Source organism: Capra hircus, chromosome 17, assembly GCF_001704415.2.
Source record: "Capra hircus breed San Clemente chromosome 17, ASM170441v1, whole genome shotgun sequence".
In the NCBI taxonomy this organism is placed as follows: domain Eukaryota; kingdom Metazoa; phylum Chordata; class Mammalia; order Artiodactyla; family Bovidae; genus Capra; species Capra hircus.
Genome location: NC_030824.1, coordinates 16361060 through 16379791, shown reverse-complemented (window position 1 = coordinate 16379791; position 18732 = coordinate 16361060). Strand labels below are relative to the sequence as shown.

The window sequence follows — 18732 nt, the reverse complement described above, 5'->3', positions numbered from 1 at the left end:
ACTGTTTCCCTGTGTGTTTTATAATTTTGGATTTTAAGCTCATCTTTAGGAGAATTCAATCTCTGGGAATTTTGTGTGGCCTGGGTGACCTCTAGAGTAGAAGTTGGTCAGCTTTTTCTGTAAAAGGCCAGGTAACAAATATTCTTAATATTGTGGGTTCTGATGCAACAACTCAGCTCTGCTGTTGTGCAACAGAAGCAACCAGAAATAAGTAACTGAATGGATGTGGCTGGATTTGGCCTGCAGGCAGGTAGGATTTGGCCCTGCGGGTCATAGTTGGCTCACTCCTGCTCTAGAGATTTTGTATTAGTGTCCAGGGGTATTACTAGAGGAAAATTACTTTTTTATATTAATTGCTTGATTGACAGCAATGGTTCTCCAAGTGTGGCCCTTGGACCATCTGAGAACTTAGACATGAAAATTCTTGGTCCCATCCATGATCTTCTGAATTAGGAATTCTGGGGGGTAGAGCCCGGAAATCTGTGTGTCCAGGTGATGCTGGTGTACACAAGTCTGAGAACTTGAAGGGCAGTATAAAATTGACCTGTGAACCCATATGAGGGCAGACCTTTGGTTATGAATTACCAGGGAAGACTGCTTTTTTCGGTTTTCTAATCTAGAAACGGCCAAGACAGATCAAATCCCATTGTCCTCTTCTTTCTGCATTAGTGGATAGATGTGTTCTGACCCACTCTCACTGAGGGTGAAGATCTATGGACTAAAATGGGCGCCTGTCCCACCCTTTCATTGTCTGGGGCACTGAAGTATTAGTTCACATACTTAGCAGTCTGATTTTCAGTTTCCTCTTTAGCTTCGGCCCTTGAGAATTTCTCTTAACTTTCTTGCTGAACTGACCTATATACTCAAAGGGGTGTTGGTATGTTTCATCCATTATTTCTGGATATTTTGTAGTGCGCGCATTTCAGGTTATCTTGTCTCCATATTACTAGACACGAAGTCCTTCCAGTGTCGTGGAAGATTGAGTTTCTCCTTTGGGATCCTTCTTTAGAATGTCTGGCAGCGCCTCTGCTTCTCAGGTGATCTGACACTTGTCACTTGCCCTGGACTCAAGGCCCACTTTGTCACTCTGTAGTCACAGGGAGTATCACTCTCTGGCCACAGAGACCAGAAGCCAAACATCCCCGGGGGAGCCTCTCCATCCTAACTTTTTCCAGGGTTTGGATCCAGTTCAGCCAGTATTTGTTGATCACCCACTGGTGGCAGGCCCAGTGACGGAAGGGGGTTCAGCTCTGTACAGGTGACAAGTATCTCTGTGCTAAGGGTGCCATTCTGTGGTCACTGTATCTGGGAGCCTGCCTCTGTCCCCTTGTGCTTCTTTAACGGAGATTGACTCTTTTAAGTGTTTTTCTCTGAGGGTCAGAATGGGGTCAGTATTAAGAATGCTAACTTTGAATTATTAGAGAAATGCAAATGAAAACTGCAGTGAGGTTAGGACTTCCCTGGTGGTCCAGTGGTTAAGAATCCGCCTTTCAATGCAGGGGATGTGGATTTGATCCCTGGTCACGGAGCCAGGATCCCACCTGGTGCAGAGGCCACTAAGCCAACTACGGAGCCCAAGTGCTCTAGAGCTCGTGTGCTGCAACCAGAGAAAACCCTGCACAAACAGCCCGCTTACCGCAACTAAGATGCGGCCAAATCAGTTCAGCTCAGTTCAGTCGCTCAGTCATGTCCGAAGCCCTGCAACCCCGTGAACCGCAGCACGCCGGGCCTCCCTGTCTATCACCAGCTCCCAGAGTTCACCCAAACTCATACCATTGAGTCGATGATGCCATCCAACCATCTCATCCTCCATCGTCCCCTTCTCCTCCTGCCCTCAGTCTTTCCCAGCATCAGGGTCTTTTCAAATGAGTTAGCTCTTCGCATCAGGTGGCCAAAGTATGGAACAATAGACTGGCTCCAAATAGGAAAAGGAGTGCGTCAAGGCTGTATATTGTCACCCTGCTTATTTAGTTTATATGCAGAGTACATCATGAGAAACACTGGGCTGGATGAAGCACAAGCTGGAATCAAGAATGCTGGGAGAAATATCAATAACCTCAGATATGCAGATGACACCACCCTTATGGCAGAAAGTGAAGAAGAACTAAAGAGCCTCTTGATGAAAGTGAAAGAGGAGGGTGAAAAAGTTAGCTTAAAGCTCAACATTCAGAAAACGAAGATCATGGCATCAGGTCCCATCACTTCATGGCAGCCAAATAAATAAACACTTTTAAAAAATTACAGTGAGGTAATTATCGGGAGAATATCAATAACCTCAGATACGCAGATGACCCCACCCTTATGGCAGAAAATGAAGAACTAAAGAGCCTCTTGATGAAAGTGAAAGAGGAGAGTGAAAAAGTTAGCTTAAAGCTCAACATTCAGAAAACTAAGATCATGGCATCTGGTCCCATCACTTCATGGGAAATAGATGGGGAAACAATGGAAACAGTGACAGACTTTATTTTGGGGGGCTCCAAAATCACTTCAGATGGTGACTGCAGCCATGAAATTAAAAGACACTTGCTCCTTGGAAGAAAAGCTCTGACCCACCTAGACAGCCTATTAAAGAGCAGAGACATTACTTTGCTAACAAAGGTCCATCTAGTCAGAGCTATGGTTTTTCCAGTAGTCATGTATGGATGTGAGAGTTGGACTATAAAGAAAGCTGAGTGCCGAAGAATTGATGCTTTTAAACTGTGGTGTTGGAGAAGACTCTTGAGAGTTCTTTGGACTGCAAGGAGATCCAACCAGTCCATTCTAAAGGAAATCAATCCTGAATATACATTGGAAAGACTGATGCTTTAGCTGAAACTCCAATACTTTGGCCACCTGCTGCATAGAACTGACTCATTTGAAAAGACCCTGATGCTGGGAAAGATTGAAGGCGGGAGGAGAAGGGGATGACAGAGGATGAGATGGTTGGATGGCATCACTGACCTGATGGACATGAATTTGAGCAAGCTCTGGGAGTTGGTGAAGGACAGGAAGCCTGGTATGCTGCTGTCCATGGGGTCACAAAGAATCAAGCATGACTGAGCAACTGAACTGAATGAGGTACTCTCTCATACCAGTCAGAATGGCCATCATTAAAAAGTCTGCAAATAAATGTTAGATAGGGTGTGGAGAAAAGGGAACCCTCAGCGGTGTTGGTGGGAATATAATTTGTTATATCATTGTGGAAAACAGTATGGAGGATCCTCAAAAAAAAAAAAAAAAGAAAAGAAAAGAAAAATAGAGCTGCTGTATGATCCTGCAGTCCCACTTCTGGGCATATATCTGGGCAAAACTTTGATTCAAAAAGATACACGCACCCCAGTGTTCATTGTAGCACTGTTTAAAATAGCCAAGACATAGAAATAACCTAAATGTCCGTCTACTGATGCCTGGATAAAGACGATGTGGTACATATATACAGTGAAATACGGCTGAGTCATAAAGAAGTATGAAATAATGCCATTGGTAGCAACACTGACGGACCTCGAGATTACCTTACTAAGTGAAGTAAGAAACAGAAAGACAAGTATGACATCACTTATAGGTGGAGTCTCAAACAGGACACAAATGAAACAAAAAGATTCACAGACGTAGAGAACAGACTTGTTGCCAAGGGGGAGGAGCAGTGGCAGAAGGATGGATTGGGCCCTTGGGATTAGCAGATGCAAACTATTATACAGAGAATGGAAAAGAACAAGGTCCTGTAAAGCACAGGAAACTATATTCAGTATCCTGTGATAAGCCATAGTGGGAAAGGTTTTTTTTAAGGTATATATATGTATAACAATCACTTTGTTGTACAGAGGAAATTAACAACATTGTAAATCAACTATACTTCAATTTAAAAAAAAAACACTAGCTTTGACATCTACCAGAGTCAGTTTCAACAACCAACTCTGCCTCTTAACAAGCTCTGTGTGTGTGTGTGTGTGTGTGTGTGTGTGTGTGTGATCCTGGGCAAGGGAGGCTCTTTGCCTCTCTGAGCATCCGCTTCTCTGACTGTAAAATGGGTTGACAGAGGGTTGCTGTAAGGATCAAGTGAGATTATTCATGGAAGGCACTTGGCAGAGCACTTGGTACCTTGTGAGTGACCAGTGGATTTTGCCCAGTGTTTGTGATCCAAATGGCTGTCGTGATCTGTCTCTTGTGATAATGGACTAGAAGTCGGGCTGGGGAGAGGTCAGTCAGGTGCTCACTGACATGACAAAATCAGGCAGCAGTCAGGCATCGCTGCTCAGCACGCAGCAGATACACCTTGGGGTATCTGCCCGGCTGCTCCCCATTCCTGTGATGACCTTCTTCTTGCTTTCTGCCACCTCCCCTCAGTCATGTGACTCAGTCTGGAGAGGAGGGGGAGCTGCCAATCAGAATACTCCATCCCCCTGACTAAGGTGACTGGTCCCTACTCAGGGGTATGTCACATGACTCAAGCTGGGCCAATCAAAGAGTGCCCCCGGATTTTTCAACTGAAGCAGAGAGGGGAGTCTCTGTTTTCTCTCTAGCTGAGCTGCTAGAAGGAAGGAAGCCTAGAGCTGCCTGTAGCCAGGATTGCCGACAGCCTCATGGGGACAGAGTGAAGCCAGCCTGTGAGGAGAAGCTGAGTCAGGATATGGAGAGAGACAGACTCTGGTTGAATTGTCCCAGAGGCCACCTTCTCTGTCTCTTAGTAGTTTGATTACAGGAGCCCACTTCGTGTTTTTTGTTTGTTTGTTTTTTGGATTCTGGGGGAGATGGGAATGTTAGGCTCTTTGACTTAATTTCTGCCGCCTGCAACCAGAAATACCCTCCAAAACAGTTCTGCCTATGCAGTGTCCTGGGAACTCTTGGCCACTCCATTCCCCATGGCCAGATTTCTACAAGGTGAACCAGACATGTGCCACACTGGCCACCCGGCCTGGTGCTTACCTGCCCGGTGGTGCAGGATGTTCCCTGTTGTTTGAAAAACATCATGCAGAGGAGGAGGGAACAGGTAGGCCACATGATGTGCCTGGACACAGCTCTGGGCAGAACTGCACTGATTGCAGGAACTTTTGGAGAGGGGCTGGGCAGTGCCCCAGCCACGGTTGTGTCAGTAAACTACCCAGAGATAAGCTCCCACGTGGAGCATCAGGAGATGTAGGCTGTTCCTTCCCTCCGGGTCACAGATTCTCTTCAGAGAAGCCCTTGGGGACCCCCTAGCAGGCACGAGTCACCTGCCCTCCTCACTAGTCACATGTAAGCCCAGCAAGTCTGGCTCGTTGAGAATGGATTGTGCTTACTCTTTAAACATGGCCCACAGACTCCCACAAAGTCCCATACATACATCTTCCTGAGCCCACCACACCTGCTGACATTCAGCACAGTTCTCCCCCCTCATCCTTGATCTCAAAAAAGATCATCTTGAAAAAGATTGTTTTGTGTGCAGTTTACCCAAATGCCACTTTTTCTCATTTTTGCCAGAGTTGCTCTTTTCCCACCCCTTCCTTTGATTTCTTTCTTGGATTTGCTCTTGGGTTGGCTTCCTTAAACCAAAATAACTCTCACAATGCACGCGGAGAGCGCTTCCTGTGGGTGAATGACATCTGTATGAAAAGACCGCAAAGCTGCCGATTTCTGTCCTTTGAAGACGCTTGTCAGCCAGTGCCGCGGTGGAGTGTCAGACGTCACCCGGGGTGACTGGAGACGCCGGCAACAGCTTTTTTTCCAGAAAGCCTTCAGCCCAAACTTTAAGCTCTCTGGGGACCCAGGAGCAGCATCCATTTTCTGAAGAGATTAAACGCGATGCTGGTTGGAGCAGCTGGTATTTTCCACTGCGTTCCCAGCAGGGCCCTGCAGCAGTGCTTTGTAGCTCACCTGCTCTGCCTTTCCTGGTTCAACTCTGTCCCCTTCTTTCTTGACTTGTGTGCCTCCTCGGGGGTCTGCTAGCTCCGGGCAGACCCCTGAGAGGAGAGGAGAAGGGGTGCTGACATGGCATCGTGGTTCTCCTATGGGAGAGTAGGGGGGAATCTCATGTTTAAGAATGTAGCTCTGGTGGGGACATGCAGTTTTTCAAGGCAGGAGCCTGCTGTGCCCCCCTTTGCCTGGCAGAGTAGTAAAGCTATCCTTTTCTAATTCACCCCTGCCCACCCCCCAAAAAAAGAATTAGCTCTAGAGTCAGGCCTGGTCTGAGTTCATATCTCAGCTCTGCCATCCTCACTGAGCCAACCTTGTCCGCTCCCTCAGCCTCACAGTTTCCCCATCTGTCCAGTACAGGTAAAGCAGTTCACACTCCCTTGTGTGCTGCCTGGCACGTAGCAAGTGCTCAGTGAAGTTTAGCTGCTGCGCACCTCTCCAGGTTCACCCTGGCTGACCCTCCCTGATGGCCCGTCATCACTCTTTAAGACTTCCTGGTTGATAGCCCGTCTACCCCAAAGTTGGTCAAAATAAAACTTGATTTATTTCTGTAGTGATGGTTTTTCCAGTAGTCATGTAGAGATGTGAGAGTTGGATCATAAAGAAGGCTGAGTGCCGAAGACTTGGTGCTTTCGAGTTGTGGTGCTGGAGAAGACTCATGAGAGTCCCCTGGACTGCAAGGAGATCAAACCAATCAATTCTAAAGGCGATCAAGCCTGAATATTCATTGGAAGGACTGATGCTGAAGCTCCAATACTTTGGCCACCTGATGCGAAGAGTCAATTCATTGGAAAAGACCCTGATACTGGGAAATATTGAAGGCAAAAGGAGAAGGGGACGGCAGAGGATGAGATGGTTAGATGACATCACTGAGTCAATGGACTTGAGGTTGAGCAAGCTCCAGGAGATGGTGGAGGACAGAGGAGCCTGGCATGCTGTAGTCCATGGGGTCACAATGTAGTGACTGAACAACACAAATTTTGTTCTTACTGTGTCTGTGTTCCTGTCAAAAGCAAGTCCCCTGACACCCTTCCCCCAGCCTCTTTACCCCTATACATTTTTTTTCCTCTGTCCATCATTCTGGCATAGTACAGTGCTGATTGCAGTATCAAATTTGGAGAATGGAAAACTTCCATGAGCATGGGGCAGGCAGGTAACATCAGTGATGGGTTCAGCCCTGGGTAAGCAGGAGGAAGTTTGGTAGGGGAGCAGGAGTGCCAGACAGCTGGGGATATCTGGCCCTGCGGCAGGGGTTTCAAATTGTTTACAACGCTGGGCTGGACAGATGAAATACCCGACTGCTATCTGGCTGTGGCCCAGACCTGGGTTATAGTTCCGTCTGCTCCCTGTCCTCACCACGACTGTGAGCTCCTTGAGGGCAAAGAGGCCCCCACTGCCACCCCAAGGGCCCCATGCTGGGGATGGCACATGGCAGGGGTCGGCAAATTTCTGATGAATAAACAGCGTATGCTGTTGACCTACTCATTTATTTAAAAAAAAAAAAAAAAGTATGTTCAATGTGGAAATTGTAGGAAGGTACACATAAGCAAAAAGAAGAAAATGAAAATCACCTGTTTCTGAGATAAATCTGTATCATGATTTCTTTAGATTTTGTTTTTTATAACAAACATACAGAAAAGGACATGGGTCATACATGCTCAGCTCAATGACTTGTCACAAACATGGAACCATCACTCAGATTAAGAAATAGAACTTCCCTGGCCCCTACCCCAGAAGGCCCATCTAGCCCCTTCCGGCCACGGCCAGCCATGCCCCAGGGTGACCCATCCTGACTCCTAACAGCACGTGTTAGTTTTCCCTGTTTGTGAACTTCGTGTGAAAGGAATCACCCAGCATGTGCTCTTTTCTGTGTGGCTTCTTTCACTAACATTATGTTCTTGAGATTCATCCACATTGTTGAGTGTAGCTGCAGTTCATTCAATCTCGTTCTCATCTAGCGTTCCATTGTGTGAGGAGGCCACAATTTATTCATCCATTCTCCTGTTGATGGGCATTTGGGTGGCTTCCAATTTGGGGCTCCTACTAACAGCACTTCTAGGAACTTCGGTGCCTGAGTGTCTCTTGGTTGAACTGGTGCACATGTTTTTCTTGAGTGTAAATCAAATTTCTAGATCTTGACACAGTTGACTTGCGGGTCTGGATGGTTCTTTGTGGTGGGGGCTGTCCTGGGCATTGGAGGATGCTTAGTAGCATCCCTGGCCTCTGCCCACTAGGTGCCAGTAGCATTCCCCAAGTTGTGACAATCAAAAGGGTCCCCAGTGTCCCCTCAGGGGTAGGCAAAATTGCCTCTGGTGGAGACCCAAAGTTTATATCAAGGCATGGATTGCTGGTTACAGGGAATTATTTGCATAGCTTCAGTATAGTATACGCCAGCATTTCCCCCAAAGTGGTTGTTTCAGTTTATACTTCTGCCTGCTGTGTGTGACCTAACCATTTCTAATGCCTGTATTATAATTAATATGTAAATTTTATGTAATGAAGTCAGATGTAAGTATTACTCCACCATATAATAGATTGCATGAGTTAAGTCTTTTGTATCTTTCTTTTATTTATTTTTCTATTAGAGAACAGTAAGATGATTAAATCTGTACTTACCTCTGGAATCTAACTTTTGTTCAATCCCTGGCTCTGCCTCTCTCTAGCTATGTGGCTTTGACTGAGTGACTTCACCTCTTTGTGCCTCAGTTTCCTCTTTTGTCAAACAGGAACAATAATACTGGCCTCTGTTGTTGGAAGATTACACTAATTCATTAATGTGAGGCAGGTGGAAGAGGGCCTGGCACCTGGCGAGTGCTGTGTGGATGACTGTTAGCCATTTAGCGGCTGTAAATATTCCCTTGTGCGGATGAGCTATGGTTTATGTCAGTTCTTTGGTGTGGAATGGTAAATGGTTTTCAGTTTGGGTTGCCAGATTTTGCAAAAACCAAAAAATGGTAATACTTAGTTACATTTGAACTTCAGACAAACAATTGATTTTTAATCCAAGCGTATCCTGAACAGGGCTTCCAAGGTGACACAGTGGTAGAGAACCTGCCTGCCAGTACAGGAGATACGGATTCAGTCTCTGGGCTGGGAAAGTCCCCTGGAGGAGGAAATGGCAACTCACTCCAGTACTCTTGCCTGGAAAACTCCATGGACAGAGGAGCCTGGCGGGCTACAGTCCATGAGGTCGCAAAGAGTCGAACATGATTGGGCACAAACACACGGTACCGGGTATACCCTGTGCAGGGACTTCCCTGGTGGCCCGATGGTTAAGAATCTGCCTTCCAGTACAGGGGATGTGGATTTGAGTCCTGGTTGAGGAACTAAGATCCCACATGCTGTGGGGCAACTAAACCCACGTGCCACACACTACAGAGCCCACGTGCTCTGGAGCCTGCATGCCACAGTGAAGGTCCCGTGTACCCCAGCAAAGACCTGACGTAACATAAATAAATATTTTAACAAGTATATCCTGTGCAATATTTGATGTTTTTATACTTTTAAAAATTGTTATTTATCTGAATTCGAATTGATCCGGTGTCCTTTATTTCATCTAGTTGTCCTCTTTCATTTCGGGTCTTTTCTCTTTTGAGCATCCCAGTGATTGGCATTCTGGAAGCTGCATCTTTGCACACAGATAAGGTTTCCCAAACTTGGCTTCTCAACTGAACCACCTGGGGGCTTGTTAAAGTGCAGAATCCTGGCCCCACCCTACATCTCTTGAAACTGAGTCCCCAAGGCTAGGTTGCATCTGAATTTTTAACCAAGGCCCCAGGTGACTCAGAACGTAGACTTTAGGGTGAACTCCTGCTCAACAATGTTTCTGATGTGCTCTGTGGAAGGAAGGTGGGGCAGCAAAAACTTCCTTGCTGTCCCCCTCCTGGTCAGCTCTCTCCTGCAGGGGAAGATAAAGGTTTGGCTTTGACCGACCTTTCCTGGGACACCCCTGCCTGAGGCCTTCAGCCTGGGCAGGGGATTGAGGGGGCGTCTCCACTTCCGGCTGCCCAGCTCAGAGCCCGCCCCAGCTTTACAGGAAGCGGAGCTGAACTTTGGCAGCGGGAGAGAAAGGTGGGGGGATTGGGCACCAGGACCAGCTGCATTGATTTCTGTCTGCACTTCTTGGAAGCCCTGTCATGAGCAAAACAGGCAGCGGGTAAACAGTAGACGGCAGCCCCGGCAGCAGGGCGGGCCTGGCTGGCCTGAAAGTCTGTCTCAGCTCCAAGTGTCTGCTAGATTCTGACTGTCGCTGTTGGGGCACCAGTGCCCCTTGGGTTCAGACCTGAGGCCTCCTGAGACTCCACCATCTGTCCAGGTAAGGTCTGACCTGGCCAAGGGGCAGGGCCTGGATTCAGAACTGCACCCCTCACCATGGCCCTGCCAGACCAGAGCCTCAGGGACTCATGGTCCATTCATTCCATCCCCACGGGCCTTCAGAGGATGCCAGGCCAGGTCTGAGAGCAGGAGGAGATGTCCGCCACCAGCTCCTGACCCTGCCCTCAGCCTGGTGTGCAGCAGCTGCTCTCCCCGACTTTGGAGGACAGCTCTGATATCTTTTTCATCCCAGCTGCTGTTGGGCACTTGAGAGCCGCCAGGCCGCAGCCATCTGGGTAGGCCGACCCTGTCTGCTCAACTCAAAGCCACGAAAATTACAGCTCAGACAAGATCAATATGATCACATCCTGGGGCCTTCAGAGGATGCTTTTGCTTTGAGAAGAGGTCAGAAGGGGTCTCAGATTTATAAATATATTATTATTTAAGAGAGGATTCCTGGTGGTCTGTAAGAGTTTGTTGGCTGGGGAGATAGCTTCTCTCTGGCCTCCTGGATGCTCTCTGGACCAGAGCCAAAGTGTCCAGGCTGCTTAGGTGGGGGTAGGCTGGGGGCTTACACTAGCAACAAGGGGGTCTTCAGAGTTTGGGTTTGGTTCTGGAGAGGGAGATGTTCACCTTCCTTGTGTGTGCATTTGGTGCTGACAGCTTGTGCTGGACACATGTTTTCTGGAAAAGAACTCATCAAGCAAATATGTTTAAGTAGTGCTTCATTTTTCTTCCTTTCATTAAGTGCTTGTTGTAGCCTGGGCATTGTTCTACAGGCTGAGGGAATAGTATTGTTATGAAGTCAGACGGGGGCCTTGTCTTTTGGAATTTATATTGTCATTTTTTTTACCCTTACTAGTGAGAAATCAGAGAGGTGGAGTGACTCGCCCAGGACCACTCAGCAAGACACCCTGCCAGGTTCAATTCTCACTAGTAAATGAACAAAATAATCTCTTGATTAAGTGGGAAACTGAGTCTGAATAATGCTGCTGATGATAATCAGCATTAACTGGGGCTTACTGTTGCCAGGAACTGCGCTAATAAGTGAATTCCAAGAGATCTGTATTACTGTCATCTCATCTTTTTAAAGTTTTGGAAGCTGAAGTTTAGAGAGATGAATTCACTTTCCCAAAGTTAGAAAGCCAGCAAGTTGCAGGGCTTGAAGTTTAACCCAGGACCTGGGCCTTCAAGCTTAAACGCATTTTATAGGTACTTTCTGGGCTTCCCACTAAGCCTGATGTGCTGGAGAGGAAGGTCACATTGGCTTGTTATATGAAGGTCCAGGATTTGGGTCGGGATAGTGCAGTTGAGGAGGGTGCTGATTCACTACTGACACCTGGCGTAATAATAGCAATAATATTAACAACAAAAACAACAGATTCCATTTGTTGAGCATTTGAGTAATTCCCATGTGCCTTCCTTATAAAGGGCTTCCTTGATAGGTCAGTTGGTAAAGAATTTGCCTGCAATGCAGGAGATCCCGGTTTGATTCCTGGGTCGGGAAGATCCACTGGAGAAGGGAAAGGCTACCCCCTCCAGTATTCTGGCCTAGAGAATTCCATGGTATGTATAGTCCATGGGGTCACTAAGAATCAGACATGACTGAGCGACTTTGACTTCCTTATAAAGGTTACCTTAAAATACATAGCTGGATTTAAAATATATGGCTGTTTTGTTATTCTCATTTGGTGGGTGAGAAATTGAGTCACTTTCGCAAACTCACATAGCCAGGAAATACAGAGCTGAGATTGGAACCTTGTTTGCCTGCGTGGCCCACAGTGCCTTGCTGGTTCTCCCAGCAGCTGCTTCGAGGATCCCATGATGGTGTCTACACTCTGCGCGCGTCTACCTCTTCATGGAAGTGACTTGCCTCAGTCTCCTTTGTCAGACGGTCCAGATGTCTTCTCCCAGTTTGCTGTCTTCTTCCAGCCCTGCCTGGGACTCTTACATTTTCCCTTGTAAATCCTTTCTAATCAGGTCAACTGTGGAACACGGGCCCCCAAATAACGCCAAGTACAGCTTTTGCTGCCGCTGGATTTCCTGCTTGCTTAGCAATATGGAAACTTTGGTGTGGGTATGTGTCCTTTCAAAAAATCCTTTATTTGCTCTGCTCTTGTTTTTATAAGATATGGCTCTTAATGAAGCTTTAATTTAAGGTCAAAGAGTCCAGAAGTTGGTGAGAGAGTCCATGGCCCCTGTGGGTCCTGCTAGACACATAAACAGCCAATGGCTGGCTTTTTTCATCTCCTCCTTTAAACAGTCCCATTGCAACAGAGCTCTTCCTTGCATGAGGAGGTAAAATATTTGAACTGACTGTATTGCCTGTTCCTAACTGTTTGCAAAATGTAGCCAGGCTCCCCTTGTCTTTGTTTATTTTTTCCTTTTCTGTAGTTCAAAGAAAATAATTTATTAACTTGGGAATTAGGGGTAATATCGTTCCCCAGCCCTGCAGCTCCCTGAGGCCTGGGCTAGCCTGCCTGCCCTGCTTGGGAAGTTGAGACAGCCTTTTCCGTCAAAGGCACAGCCATGGCAAAGCCCAGGTGGACAGAGCTAATGTATTCGCAGTCATGATACGAAAAACCCGAGTGTCTGGAACCCAGCCCCTGGGGACTGGCGGGGCCACGCCATCGACCTGAACCCACTGGACTGCGCCCTCGTCTAAATCCATCAGGCTCGCCAGCCCTGGTCTTGGACCACTGAATAATTTACAGTCCTGCAGAGCGGCAAGCAGCAGGTCACTGGAGTTCATGGGTTAATAACAGGTTTGGTTTTCGATGTCAGCAGCTCTCTTGATAACGTATGAAAGAATCCTATTCTGTTGATTAGATTTTGAAATGGATCAATTTTTAATCAGCCAAACACCTGACTCACTCAATAAGAGTTGCATTGTGGAGACAGGATGGAGGCCTGCTTTATTTACAAGAGTGTTTGTTTTTTGGGAGCCATACGCAAATTCCCACCCAGGTCCCTCCTCCTGGAAGAATTGACCGGATTATCTCCCACCTCAAATGGCAGCCTTTGATTCACCTTCTGATTAGTTGGGAAATCCATGGATCTGTTTAAGAGATAAGAACAGCAGCTAAAGGTTTGATTTAGTCATCTGTGGTTATTGATGGGAAAAGCATTTATTTGCCAATGGAGAAATTTTGCTTAATGTAACAGCACAGAAGAAGGCAGGACAAAGGGAGTCCTGGCAATAACCAGGGCAGGGTGGCAGAGGTGTTTTACCACTGGGGGTGGCTGAGGTTTTCAGCCCTATCCTGTATGAGATTTTCAAAACAATAGTATGAAAGTGGGCCAGGAAGCAGATTGAATGCATGGAAGGTTCATTGTGAAGGGTGTTGCTTCGGGCCATTTTATTCATTCAGTGAACAGTTTAGCCCACACTGTGTGCCAGGTACTGACTGCACTGGCCATCAGGGATGAAGCTGTTATGGAGACAGACAGGATTCCTGCCCACAAAGAGTATACATTCTGGTCTAGGGGAGGGGGAGGCAGGCAGTGAAGGGAAAACAACGCATATAATTATGAAACATGCGGAGTTTTGTGAGAAAATGCTGAGGAAAAATAACAAGAACGTTGCATTTCAGTGATAATCAAGGAAAGTCTCTCTGAGTAAGGAGAAATCAGAAATGGGAAGAGAGCACCAGGTGGGAGGGGCAACAGGGGTTCAGGCCTGTAGACGTGTGTGCTGGATAACCGGATGAGGACATGTGGTGGATGAATGGGTGACAGGAGGGAGGGAGTCAGAAGAGAAGACTGGACAGGCAAACGGGCTGGGTTAGGTGGGAGGAAGACTGGGTTCATCTGCAGTGCCGTTGGGGAGCTCTGGAAAAGTTCTGAGCAAAGGAGTGGCTTGTTCAAGTTTTACTTTAGCGAAGGTCAAGCTGAGGTTAGTGGATTGTAGGAAATGCGGTCTCTTGTAGCCATCCAGTGAGTGGTGATGAGGGCATGGACTAGGGACACAAAGTGGGGAGAAGGGGACAGACTCAGCAGTTCTGCTCTGTGGCCAGGTGGCTAAGGAAGAGGAGATGGTGCTTGGGCCAGCTGGGGCCCCAACCTATAGCCCCAAGCTGGTGGTGGCCTGGTCCCAGGGGGAGTGGAGGGATTCTCTGTGGTGGAACCTTGCTTGTCTGTGAACTGGTCTTCCAGACTCCCTTTAGACTGGAACAGCTAGAAACAGGGCGGCACAGAAGTTGGGTCCTTGGGCTGAGAAATCAGATGTGAGGGCTTCCAGTCTGAACACTGCCTTTTGCAAGCCAGTTACCTCACACAAATTGCTCTTTGCACATACAAGCAAGTGAGAATAATTGTTGGTATAGAACTTTCCAGAAGAACTCATAAGACATTGCTAACAGTAGTTGGTTTCCCCTGGCAGGGGCACATGGGCTGAGTGGGAGATTGACTTTCTCCTCTATACCATCTCGTAGCCTCTTAAGTTTATGCCACAGGCGTGTGGTACTTGGTCAGAGTTGTCGTGCTATTTGTGATGTGCTGTGACATTCACCGGATGGACCTACAGTGGCATTTGAAGCAATGACTGGTGTTCCCACCCCCTCTTTTACAGATAAGACTCGGAGAGGGCCTGTCACTTGCCTGCAATCACATAGCTGTACCTGGTGGCTTTAGCCCCTTCTCAGGCCCCAACCCCTCTCTTCCCCGTTCAGCCCCTCTTACCTGTTGCTGTTGGTTGAGGTTGTAGATTTGGTCAGTCTTTGAGAAGCTGGATTTTCCTGACACGAGTAGCAATTTCTCATTCCCCAGTGCTCTGCTCCAGGAACCATCGATTGGGCAGCTTTATTTATTAGCTTAATCGCTGCACATCCCTCAGCGACACTGTTCTTGCACTTGCATTGTCGGGGAGGCAGAAGGGCTTACATGCACACCTGTGTGTGCGCTCAAGCCTGGGAGTGTCCACGTGGATTTGGGACTGTGTAGGAGGAAGCCTGACTCACTTCCCATCTCTCCTAGGTGACAGGCAGGCTCTCACAAGCATCTTAATTTAGGCACAAGTCATTGCTCACCGAGGGATCTCAGTGGAAAGAACTCTCTGACCCAGCAACAGAAGTCCTTGATGGGAGTCCTGGCACATCTACTTGCTTGCTGTGTGACCTTTCGCCAGTCTGTTCTCTGGGCCTCAGTTCTTCATCTGTAAAATGGAAATGATGGTGATCTCTGGCCTTCTTGTCGCTTTTCTCTCTTCTCACGTGTCAGCATAGCTTGCTCCTTCACTTTGGTCTTCACTCAAAAGTTACCTTGTCAGGGAGGCCTTCTCTGGCTACCCTAAGAAAAATTTCACCTCACATACACACACACACACACCATTCTTCTCTTCCATGCTATATATTTTTTTCTTCCTTAGCACGTAAGATGCTCTTAACTATTTGCCTTGTTTACTGGTTTCTTCCTTTTAAAATGGTTGCCCCAGCAGTGCAGAGGTTCTTGCCTCTTTTGCTTGCTGCTGTCTTCCTAGCAGCTAAAATGGGACTTGGCATGTAGTAGGTGCTCAGCAAAATATCTGTTGAAGGAATGAATGAAATGAATCAGTGTGAGGCCCTCAGAACAGTGCCTGGTACATAGTAAGTACTCAACAAACTGCTGATAAGTTTTTCCTCACCTTTAAAATGGAGGCACTGTTGATAATAACTATCACAGAGTTTCTATGAAGATTCAGTGATGTGGATATTGAGTTCTTGGTACAGCTCCCAATGCAGTAATTCTTTAATAAATAGGACCTATTATAGTTGTAGTTAATAAGCACTAAATGAATAATAAAGGTGCCTTGGTAATGACAGCTTTTTTGAGAAGTGGATTTAGTGTCTGGGACACAACGACCAGCCCTAGCCATAACCCTGTGATCAGTCCTGATTAGCTCCTGCAGTTGTGGGGTCACCAGGGGTCACGATCCTCCAGTTTGCCTTTGGCTGTCATCTGCCCAGAGAGTCTGGCCAAGGTTTGCAAATACCCTCTTGGACTCTAACTTTCTCAAGGAAGTGTCCCAAATTGTTCCAAGCAAAGTTCATGTGATTTCATTTTTTAAAAAAGTTATGGAAAGTGTTCTTTAAGAAGAGAAAGACTGATGATACTTATTGTCCCAGGGAAACATCCTCAGCACATGGTTATGTGGCTAAAAACTGAAGCTGAGCAGCACATAGTGTGTAATTTTATTTTGTTTTTTATATATAATTTTTGTAAATCAGAACAAGCAGAGCCTCTCTCCAGCCAGACGAATGAGACTTGTTCATGCTTAGACCTGGGTCTTGAGCTTCATCTCTAGAGTGTGTGAGGAACCCCATCCAGGACTCTTAATGGCAAGCAACAGAAACCGACTTGGCCTCCCACCAAGATTCATGTAAGGAGGGACTTCTCTACCCACAAGAAGAAGATTCTGATGCTGGCTTGCCAAAAAAGCACAGCAGCTATTCACGGCAGTTGGGAGGGAATGGGATGGGATGGGGCAGGGATCCTCAAATGGAAATGAGGGGCGATTATTGGATGCAGTGAAAATTCATTCTGGGGTTAGGGGCCATTCTCTGTGTAACCTGAGGCAGAGGCAAAAGCAGATGAACAGAACTGATGTCGGGCTCTTGGGACTTCGCAGTGGCCTCCGACAAGCTTTCGCCTGCTGGTGATATGTCTTTGTTCCCTGGGGGCTTCTGTCCACAACCTTAAGACCACTACCTGAGAGTGGGCAGGCCAGAAGTGCTGGGTAACTCTTGGGGTCAGCCCTCAGTCTCAGGAGGTGTGTGTACATGTTCCAGCTCCCTCACTCCTGAGTGGAAGAGTTCCTAGGTCTCTTCTGCATTTTCTTTGGGTAGTGGAGATTATAGGTGATTTTTGTGTTTGGCTTTCTTCAGGATGTTTTTAGGTTTTCAGCTTGGAGAATGTTTTATCTTGTCGTTTGAAATCAACCTGCTGCACAAGAGCAGGACTGCCCCCAGGCAGGTTGGGGGCATCTGTACAGGGACAGCAGGTAGCTTGGTAGCATCTTTGTCTCTGCTTACATTGTGGAGAGAGCAGTTCAGGCTTCTGCATCGAGCTGAGGTGAAGGGAAAAGAGAAAAGAGGGAAAGTGGAAACCACAGTACATTGTAGGGCAAAAATAAAGGGATTGGAAGCAGCCCAAATAAAAGGCTAATGGCCTGAACTGGTTGCATTTGGGGCATTTCCGGATTTGAAACTTCAGCGGGCAGAGGTGTTTGAGCACCTCCTGTGGGCGCACGTCCTGTGCATTTTAAGATGTTAAGCAGCATCGCTGGCCTCTGCCCACCGAATTGCCAGCTGCCTCCACCCTAAGTGTGACAGTCAGTAATATGTCCAGATGTTGCCAGGTGTCCCCTGGGGGACACAGTCAACCCCAGTTGAGAACCACTGTGTCCGATTGGGTGGGAACAGGGAGCAGCCAGCATACTGGTGATTAGCGATGTAGCCCAGAAGTAGGGCAGGAATGAGGAAGGAGGGCGCAGGTGTGAGAGGCCTTTGAGAACAAGAACCAGAATGCCAGGGAATTAGAAGGTCAAGGAGACCATGGAGGGGAGAGATGTTGGATCTTGGACTTCTAGGGGATAGTGTCCAAGGCTCAGGAGCTGACCAGTCCATGGGACTGGAGCAGATGGAAAAGGAAGCAGAACCCTTTGGGGTGAAGGACTCTGGGGGGCCCCCAGGGTCAGTGCATCTTGTGATATCTCCAGGGCTTAACTCAAAGAGAGACCTTGGTAAGGGAAGGGTGGTGGTGTTGAATGAATGAATGAGTTAATAAATAAGCCAAATGGGCATTTTTTTCTAAAGAAGACTGAGATTCATGAACCTAAGAAACCATTTTCTCTGTTATTTAATGAGCACCTACTATGTGTGCAAAGGTGGGTCCTGGGCACCTATAAAATTATAGCACAGAGGAGGAGGGGTCACTGAACAAGCAAATAGATAATATATGATTACAGATGGCATGCTCTGCCAGAAAGGGAATTCATATGTTGGGAACCAAGTTTTGAGGGTGGGGCTTAGCGACCACTCAAGCTACTGTCAATAGGGCAGCCCACATTTGGTCCAGAGAACATACTCATTCAAGATGCTTTGGTGGGGACCAGGGTGACAGGCCATCCTTTGGCACAGAAGAACAGGGAGAGCAGACCAGCCAACAGGGCAATGTCATCGAATACTGAAGTGAGGATAATCAGGGAAAGCTTCTTTGAGGAGGTGACATTTGAGCCAGGAATGGAAAGTTGAGTAGACCTTTGCAAGGGGAAGGGTGAGGGAACAGCAGAGGCATCTTGACTGCTTGACAGAGGTTGGGGTTTATGGAGCAGATGGAGCCTTGACTCACCTCCTTAAACCTTACGCATAGGTACAGCTTCCCTCCAGGCCTCGAGTAGTGAGGACCTGATTGATGAGGTAGGGTGGTTGGTAGTGTCTGGGGTAGTGGCCATTCTCACAGCCCTGATATAAAGGTTGTCTGCTTCCTTTTCTCCTATTCCTGCCCAGTCCCTGCTTCCAGGGGAGCAGGTTGGGAGGCCCACAGATGCCCTCCTCAGCTTGCATACCTTAGCAT

General features: G+C 47.4%; 1 protein-coding gene across 2 annotated transcripts in view; it reads left to right on the top strand.

Moving 5' to 3' along the window:
- The window catches only part of CUX2 (cut like homeobox 2), a 235545-nt gene continuing 226826 nt past the window's right edge, over positions 10014-18732 (top strand). For both annotated transcript variants that reach the window (XM_018061255.1, XM_018061254.1), the window contains exon 1: positions 10014-10183. The gene's annotated coding sequence lies outside the window, so the exon portion shown is untranslated. The remainder of the gene's footprint in view (positions 10184-18732) is intronic.